We start from the raw sequence: 10419 nt of genomic DNA on the forward strand, positions 1-10419 counted from the left end.
GGACTTAGTCCAAATAGTGTGGCCACATCGTTGGGGACTCAGTCCAAACGGTATGACCATATCGTTGGGTTTTCACAATGAACGAACTAGCCGGTTCGTTTAAGTTTGGGGTTTTCAAATTTATTTTTTTAGGACCAACACTTGTAATATTTATTTATTTTTGGACTTTTTGAGACTAATAATAATTTTTTTTTTTTTTTTTAGTCTACCCAACACAATATGAAATACGTCAGTAATATTACTCTACTTTAAACATAGGAATCGTTCACTATCTCTGGATTGTTTTATTTGTTTAAATATATAGGTCAGTTCCTCCCAGGGACTAGCTAGGGTATTCAATCCTCACTATTAGAGGGAAACGTTTTTAGTATGTATTGGTTTGAACTTAGCCAGCCACATGACACTTGACTCAACTGATTTTGCTAACAAAAATACAAAGATTATTAATGTATATATTCTTCCTTAGTTCCTTTCCACTTCCCCTAATCCTTCTATTTTCAATTCTTTTCTCTCAATTTACTTGGTAAGTTCTTGAAAAAAATTCTTGCAAGTTCTGCTTTTGTGATATTCTACGGATCTGTCTTAAAATTTTAAACTCAATGATTTTTTTCAAACTCAATAGCTTTGAAGAATGCATGTATCTTGAATTTGAAGAAAACAATTTGATAGAAAAAATGGTTTTAACAATGTAACTGCTTCATTTTTATCACTTAATACCCTGGAGAAAACCCCTGGGTCCGTCCCAGAAGGGATTGGAATAAAATAGATGGTTGGAGGCCTGAATTGCTAAATTAAAAGTCCTATTACTTTGTGATATCTATGGTTCCTCCTAAAGATTTCCACGCGTTATTGATACTGAAGGACCACTGCCACTAACATATCAAGAGATTTCTAAGAGATGGTAATCAAGTATCATTACCCTGTGATTGTGATGCTTACAAGATTAGTGGAAAATTGCACGGTAACCTTCTGAATATTCTTACTAGTTGTTAATAATAATTTATTATAGTAAAAGAAATATAGGAGGTGTTTCCTGAGGCTTGATTATTCACCTATTAAGATTTTTTTTATACTGCATTCTTCTATTTAAATGAAAAGTCCCCTTCCTGAGTATTTCAGTACGTGTGAGTGTTATCTGTCCCTCTTTTTGTTACAGTAAAGTGTGAGATATGCTAGTCTTATGCTTATTAAGGGTGGGTTGCCAAGTTCACAACACATCAAATATTAGTTCATCTCCATTTACTCTATATATCCTATTTTTTGTTCTAAATTTTCATGTTAATTCCTCACCTTTTACTCAGTATCTGCTCATTTTGGGTCTCCCCACAACTACAAGAAAGCCCGTAATTGAGAATAAACTAATCCCCATTTAATATCTTGGAACTTAAATTAGTTGGTACAAATTAAAAAAAAAAAATCAAGAAGACGCATAAACACACATAAACAAACATGAAAACACAGAAGAAAGAAAAGAATGAAATAGAGAAAAATAGTTACCAAGAAGATCGGGACGTTGGAGTGTGTCATAATCATAGTAGAAGAAGGAGGTGGTGCCGCAATAATCTCCAAGAATGGGCACTGTGTTGCTCCAACACCAACCAACCGTAGACATAACTAATTGCCTAAAAAAATCTTCAAACTATAACGACTCGGAGCTCTAAAACTTCCACTGCCGCACAGACAGAATATAATGAATAAAAAATTGTATGAAAAAAAAAATTAATAAAAAACATTTCAATAAACTAACTTTTTTTTATTTATCTTTTATTTTGAGTCCAAAACTATTAAAGATGAATAAATGTGTCATTGAATGTTTGCTGGGTTAATGAGATTAAAATAAATAGCCAAATACCCAAAACCCAGCCAGTTGGTTTGTATAATTCTAATCACCCATAAGCTCTCCCTCATTTCTTTCTCTCAATTCTTAAACAAGCGTCAGACCTCAATTTTATAAAAAAAACAAAAACAAATTCAGAAATGACTTGCGGTACAGCTTGTTTTACGTTTATCCTAATTATTTGTAAAACTTATTATCATTATTAATAAAATTTTCACTTAAAAAAAACAAAACAAAATAATTATAATTTTTTACTTTCAATGTTAATATTTTATAGTTTTCTCCACATGATAGTAGAGTTATATAGACTTATAGCATTATAGAAAAGTTAACAATTTGTTAAATTGTTGTAGACTTGTGGACTAAATTATATAAATATATATAGACATAGTAGTATCAATTAATGGCTTAAGTACTTAAGTAGTTAACTTCATCGGTCCATATTAAATTCTTAGTAGTCAACTCACTCTAGTTTTGTGAATTGAAATAAATACATAATTTTGTTGATCTTTATTATTTAGACATTCTGACAAAAAAACATAAATTTTTTTTGGATGGGGTGGGTGTGCACATAATCTCGCACCCCCTGGTTTAGAATCTTCGTCCCCGCAACCAACGCCATTAGCAAGTAGGCAACAAAGAGCACTAAAAAAATCCTACATATCAACACCTTCTTCTTGCTCTTTGCAGAAGCTCTTTTCTGCTTATTTCTCTTCTTCGCTTCTTTCGAATCCTTTTTCTTCTTCTTATTATCTAATAAATTTTTAGCACTTGGCATAGAAAATCTTCCATCCCATTCCAAAATACTATTTTTGTATACATTGTGTTACCGCTCCCAATTGTAAAATTTATCAAAGATTTGAGATGAAGTCTTAACTCTCAAGTGAAATTTTCTCTTTATATAGGACACTACACTACTCGAGTTGGTTTAGTTATAGTTAGTTAGTTAGAAACTTAAAGCCACCTTTAAGTACTGAGTTTAGGAGTGTAAAAAAAACCGTTGACCCATCACCCGGTACGGCACCCGGTCTTCACCCGCAACCCAAACCCACACCGACTCAAAAACAGACCCGCCCCACCGCGCCACCATTTCTACGCGGTCGGGCTATGGGTGTAGGTTCTATGCTCAAACTCGACCCATCAAGCCGCCCGACCCACACCGTGCCATAAGCCGTTGACCTAACTCCGTTAACCCGCATCATTTCAAGACTCTAACTCCAATATTTTTATATTTTGTTTATATTTTGTTTTAACTTTTGTAGGAATTTGAGAGATATAAATACAAACTTATGAGTTCAGCATTAATTTCAAATGTTCAAGTTTGAACATTGGGCAAATATCAAGAGTTCAAATTCAACTTTCGAATTTTGGAGAAGATGAATCATTTATCATTATATTAATTTTGAACTCTTTTAGTTTATATTTTATTGTTTTGTACCATATATAGATCATCTCATCTTCATTTTATCTTGCTATGGAAAATAATCAATTTACAAATGGTAAATCACGATAAAAAAGTTTTAAATTTTCAAATATATATGGTTTTGGGTTCAAGTTATAATTTTTTATTTTTGTTTATTTTTCATTGATTGATTCCATTAATTTTCTCTATGTTATGAATTGGAAAGATATTACTTGCAGAATTAGAAAGTTTTTTTTTTTTGTAAAATTGGGTTAAAATGACAATTTCCACCCGACCCGGATGACCCGCCCGAAACCCATCCTGTGAGCTAACCCAACAAGTCGGGTGGTGGTAGTGTGGTACTAAGACATGACACTTCAACCCGCCCCGCCTTGTCGGGGACCACTGGATTTGTATCCCATAGACCTGCCTTGACCCGACCCATTACTATTTGACCCGCAGTTGACCCGACCCGCCCAGTATTACACCCCTAGCTGAGCTGTCTCATCAATTATTTCCGATCCAAAAACAGAAGTAAGTGATCCCATATGAGAAAAGAACTCTTTTAGAGCCCAATCAATAAAAATATATTTTGCCAGTTTTTCTTTTTTTTTTTACTAATTATTCAATGAAAAATATAATGAAAAGTGTTGCGACTCAATAATAATGCAAATGAGTAAAGTTCAATATAGGAGAGTAAGAAAAGAATTCTTATTATGAGTGTGTCAGATAATGGGAGGAGGTTTTTCTTTATATAGATAAGGTAACCTCCTCCAATATATAAAGCAAAATATAAAACATATGTTACATTAGGTAATGTCTCCATAGATAATTTATAGATCTCATGGTGGGCAGCCACATTAGGCCGACCAATAAATTATAACACTTCCCCTTGGATGTCTACCATTTCTAAGTATATTGCCTCATTAAACCCTATGGGAAAAATCTGTGTAAAGAAAAAAGAATATAATCTTTAGGTAAACTTAGATTAGGTGTTTAGACACACTTAATGTTAAGTCCTTATAATACCTGATATAGTATTCTTATGGAATACTCCCCCTGAAATCAACAATTAATACTGATTTTGTACTCTTCTCATTCCAATGTTGAAGACATGCATGTTCTCTGTATGTAGTTCGTGATAATAGAAGAGCTTTGGTTGAATGTGCTTTGTGCATTCACCTTTTGATGTAGCGTTCTCTTTTTTGAGATATATATATTGCATTGTCTTCATATGTGGTGGTCGGTTTGTCTATACTGGCTGACAATCCACTCGATCTTCTCATATGTTTTACAATAATTGACCTCAACCAAAAACATTATTTAGCTGCTCTATATAATGCTATGATTTTCGGCAGGATTTGATGAAATAGCTACCTTGCTTTCCTTGTTGGATCTCTATAAGGAAATTGTGTTGCCATTTGTAAAGACATGACCATTTTGATTGATAAAGAGCTTTGCGGGGGGTCTGATACATAACTTACATCAGTGTAACCTTGAACTATTTTATCATTCGATAGAACTAACTCTGTGAATATGTAGAACATTCCCAATTCTTTAGTACTCTTGAGATATCGAAAGACATATATATTTGACATCATTCCATTGTCTCTTTTAGTTGGTTCCTCGCTAAATCTAGCTATTAAATTAATTGCAAAATAAATGTTAGGTCTTGCTAAACATGATAAAACATTAATATAGCATATAAATATGGTAATTTCTTGATCAAATAGTGCTTCACCCTTTTAGTTGGAATGGAAATGATCATACTTTGAATTTAGAGTCCTTATTACAACCATTGGGGAACTAAGTGGATGAGATTTATTGAATCTTTTCAATATTTTCTTAGTATGTGTTTCCTTATGAGACTGTATTCTATTTTCTACTCTTGTTGCAGTCCTAGGCAGAGTGTTGATCTCCCAAGGTGTTTTACGCATTCTTTATAGAATGTAAGGCAATGATTACTGCATTATGAGTTCTAACAAGGTTTGAGATTATCAACATAAATTGCACAGATAGCAAAAACCTAGTTATGACTTCTTAATGCACATATAGGATCATTTAAGTATCCTTATTTGATGATCAAATAATCACTTAGACGATGTTATCTCATACCTCAAGATTGTGTCAATCCATACTTTAACTTTTGCATTTGATCGAATACATATCTTGCTGTTTTACAATTTGGGATTGTAAGTCCCTATAAAATATTCACATGGATATTTTCACCTAAATGACCATAAAGATAGGTAGTATTTACATCCATAAGATGCATGTCTAAGTTTTTACGAAAACTAGACTTGTAAGATACCTAATGGAAGTTGCATCAATTGTAGCAAAATATGATTTTTTGTAATCACTTCTAGGTTTTTACAGAAAACCTTTAATTTAGCCATAAGTGAGTCTTGTATTGCATAATCTCATTTTGCTCATTTCGTTTTCATACGAATACCCATTTGTAACCAATTGGTTTTATTTCTTTGGGTGGCTTGACATATTAGTCTAAAGAGTTGTCTTTTTAGAAGGGAATTTAGGTCAGTTTTCCTCTTATATTTAGGCTAATCATCTCTTAATCAACATGCATCCACTATAACTGGCTCAAGATCATCTCTCATGATCTTAGTGGTGATGACATAAGAAAACACTTTATCTACGATGATATTAGTACAATAGTACGAGCCCATAACATTCCAATTTGAGCCTAATTTATAGAGATCTCTTTATTCTCAGTTTCCTAAATTATGTATCCAGTTACTCCTGGTGATACGCTTTTGGATATATTGGGTCTGAAAGTGTTTCTTCTTCGGTAGCTTCATTTTTGAATGCTACTCATAGTCTTTGCTAGGGACATCTCCCGTAAAGACTATGTTATAAGATGATTGAGCTTCAGATTTGCTCAAGATAGTGTTGTCATTATGACTACCATCAGGCATCTTTAGTAAAGACCCTCTCTTCCGAGGAATTACATCTACCTCGTTTTGGTGGATTTGAGATGAAGTTGGTCTACCACTAATTGAGTGTCTATAGAATTCATTAGTTTGTCTTCCTTGCATATTGCAATTTTGAGACATTTGAGCTCTTTCAGTCACAATTTATTATATGTCTTTCCTTTAAGGAAGGCTAACACGTGCTGGAGCATTAGCAGTGATCATGTCACTTTTTGCTGAATCATTAAATGTATCTTACTCATATATATACGTGGACCTTGTGGATACAAATTTGGTGTCTTACAAGACAATTCTGTTAATGAATTGTGTCTCCCCCTGACCTAGGGAAGAATGTCTCATTAAACTATCTACAGAAGGAGATGGTCTAGAAAATAACTTACCATGTGTCAAACCTTGTAGTCAAATTCATGAGTTGCCAAGACTTTTCCATTTTTGAAGTTGCGTCAAATCAAGAAAGGAATCATCAAAATAGTCTTTTAGTAACATATGTTTCAATTAGGGATATGGTTGCTTTGTACAAACCATTAGACAACCCTGGTAGTTTTTCAACTAATTGTTTTTTCCATAAACGTTTCTAGTGATATAGAGATAGTTAACCCCTTTGATATCAGCAGTCTCAATATGGTATCCATTTGCTCTTAAATCCTTAACTAATTAAGGATCATTGAGATTTTGGTGCAAATTGAGCATTCGCAATTCACAATAGACAATATGGAGTCATTTTGTAATTTGAAACTTGTCTTGTCATACCCTTTTATGATGGTAAGTTGTCCACCAATGGTATGTAGACTTGTTTTCGACAAACTAATGTAGAAGAATATCATTTCTTGTGGGATTGCATATGTGGTTGCGCTATCCACTAAACACTGTTCATCATCTTGCAAAATATAGTTATATTTGTATCTAACTAAAGAAATAATACACTGTGATAGAAGAATAAGTAATAAATCAGAATTGGCTAAACCATTAGCCTTATCACGTTCACGCAAATCTCTAACTATTATTTCAGTGAATTTATCTGGATCTCAAAAGCTATCCTCCTGAGCATTTGCTTCAGCAAGAGTGCAGACAAATCCTTGTAGGACTTGACTTTTGCAGTACTTGTGCAGCATACTTGCTGGTGGTGACCTTTTTGGCCACATCGTTTACAAACCTCGTTAGTGTGGGCTTGCTTGACTTATGCTCTTTGCCTTTCTTAGGCTTGTCAATTTTGGCATGCTTAAACTTATGTTTGTCTTGTTGCCTTGTTTAGTAATTATCCTGATTGGAGTGACCCCACATATGGCATCTTCGCCCTCTTCCCTTCCACTTGTACGTTGCTATGTGCTATGACATTATTAGCTTGTGGAAGTGGATTAGTTCTAGTGAGTCGTTGTTGATAGTTTTTAACCAATATGTTATTTTACTTTTCTTGCTAGAAGGAGCTTTTGCATAAGATCTAAAAGATGAACATCATTAGCCTTGCGATAAGACATACTGTGAGAGATTAATATTGATGGCATGAAAATTTGATAAGGTTTAATCAATTTTAACAGCTTCAATAACTGGTTCTTCGCATAATTCTAAGAGAGAAGTGGTTTTGTGTAATGCAAAATTATATTCTTTTACACTTTTGTAATCCTGGAATCTGAGACTCATCTAGTCTTGTTTTGCTTGTAGTAGCAAAATGGTTATTTCATGGCCAAACTTGTCATTCAAATAGTTCCATAGTACAAGGGGGTGTTGAACAGTCAAATTTCAAGTTTTATTGCTTCATCAATATGGTGCCTTTTTTTGGACTTGTGTGATTTGATTTTCAGCCACTATAGTATTATCCAATTCTGCAATAATTAAATGAAAACGAGCATCCTATTTCCATGACAAGTAGTTCTTGCTAATAGTATCAAGCTTAGCAAACGAAGGGTTTTTTTTTTGATATTATCCATAACTGTTTATCAAAGAGAGAGCAAGCTAGTTGAATAGATATGATAAATAAATGTGAACATGCATATATTCAATCACCATTAATTGTCATATGACTTGCAATGGAACATTATAAACCAAATCATGTAATGCATTATCTAATATATATACTTCTATTAGGAAAATATTTCCTTTACCGACATACAAATATGAACTCTCCAAGCCCCATAAAGTGGTTTATAAGACAAGAGTACAAGGAAACTTAGCCTTCAAGGTGAGTTTTAAATCCTATTCAAATTTTCCTTAAGTTCTAAGAACTGAATATATAAGTAATATTTAGTCGTGCAATTCAAAACCAATGGTTTGTGCTTATTTAAATGAATGCACTCATGCAATTCGAAACTCTTTGATTTTGTGCATATTTGAGTGAATAAACTCATGCAATTCAAAACTTGTGCATACTTGAGTTTATTAAGATGTGTGTCCATCAAAGATTTGCTTTGGAGGTAGGACTTGCAACCCTTTTCTACACATCATCATGATTTGGTAAATATTTACCCATGCCGCAATTCGAAATGTTGAGTTTGTGCATGTCCAGGTAAAGATGAATATGTGCCCATTCAAAGTTGATACTTTGGGGTAGGGATATTGATCCTATTCAACATATTCTTAAAGTTAAATACATGTATTAGGAAAAAATTTAATCTTTGATATCATAACGTAAGTACCACAAAAAGTGAGAGAAATAACGTCACATAAAACATCAAAATAATTATTGTTTTAGCTCGAAAATTAAGTTGGGAATCAAGTTGATACTTTTGTCCCATAAACATGAATATTTAGATTTCAGAGTCTACTTTAACTAGGCTTTTGAATCATCAAAAAATATTGAGTAACGAATAATCTATAACGATTTAAGTACGTGCATGTCAAAACTGTCCAGACAAATCTGGTACGTTGGTCTGACTTCATGCATATTTTCGGACCTGTTTGGCTTTCTTTTAAATTTTCTGTAAAACAGAAAAGTTATAGATCTACGAATCCTCTTTAAAACAAGATATAATACATAAAAAAACAGATCCGTATTGAATTTACTACAATATTTCTATGACAAACTGTATAAACTGAAAATTAGATACATATATAATCCGAAAATAATACTTCTTTTGCTCATAATTGTGAGATAAAGACGATTTTAGTGATTAATAATACATCTTCATCATGTTCTTTTAATCATCTCTATAGTATGACATAAACGTAATATTAAAATAATGATTGTTTTAGCAAATCATAAAGTATCACATAAAACAGTAGTAATTGCTTTGACTCCAAAATTAATTTGGAAATCAAGCAGATACTTTTGTCTTATTATAAACATGTGGAAATTAATTTAAAGTTATTATTGTAATGAGCTATGCCCATGCACAAGAAAACAGAATATACTCAAATAAACCTGGTGTTTATGGCTTGGGGCCGAGGGATTGTTAAGTCTTAATTTTGTAAGGAGAATGCCATTCAGTTTTCACTGTTTATGTTCTTTGGTGGGTTTGATATGTTGTTCCTTTTGCATGATATCATCCACAATGATTGTTTTGCAATCTGTGCTATAAGTCTAAAACTCTTCAAGCGCCGCAACAGATTTTTACAAACTAACTTGCTGGAACTTGCTTGCTGACACTGTAAGCACGATCACCATTTATACCCAATAGTGATTGGAACACACAGGTACACCATCAGACCTAAAAATCCAGTTATTGTCCTGAATGTCGACATGTTGTGCAGACTAAACAGCATGAAAAATATCATAATGAGATAGCAGAGATCGAGGCATTGGGATATCAAACAACTTAAGATGGTGCACGACTTGACAGACTTGTATAATTGTATTTGCTTTCCGCTGTACTTTGCATGCAGATTTCCATAATTAACATGAGAACTGAGGCTCCTGCGGATGCTTGAAAGTACAGGAAAGTAAGGACTTGTCATTAATTAAAGCCTTTCGTCAAGCTATCAGTTATAGTATAGGTGATCGGCAGAGATGCGATATTATTCAAGGCTGTGAAACTGTTGTTTAGAACTAGAAATTTTGATCGTGTTGCTCACAACCTGCATAGAAATGTAAATTTCAATCAGGTGTGCTCGGATTCAGGGACGTTTTTGTGAGTAATTTACCAAAGTCACAGTGATTCCGTGTTCGTGTATATTTCCCCTTCAAGTCCCTAAAGTTTTCAAGTAGAATTTTAAAGTATTCAAGTAGAATTTTAAAGTAAAACAGGGGAGGAGTGAAGCACATAGTAGGGTGTTTCCACCACCAAGAATCCAAGATCCTA

Source organism: Coptis chinensis, chromosome 8 (genome assembly GCF_015680905.1).
Source record: "Coptis chinensis isolate HL-2020 chromosome 8, ASM1568090v1, whole genome shotgun sequence".
Classification (NCBI taxonomy): Eukaryota; Viridiplantae; Streptophyta; class Magnoliopsida; order Ranunculales; family Ranunculaceae; genus Coptis; species Coptis chinensis.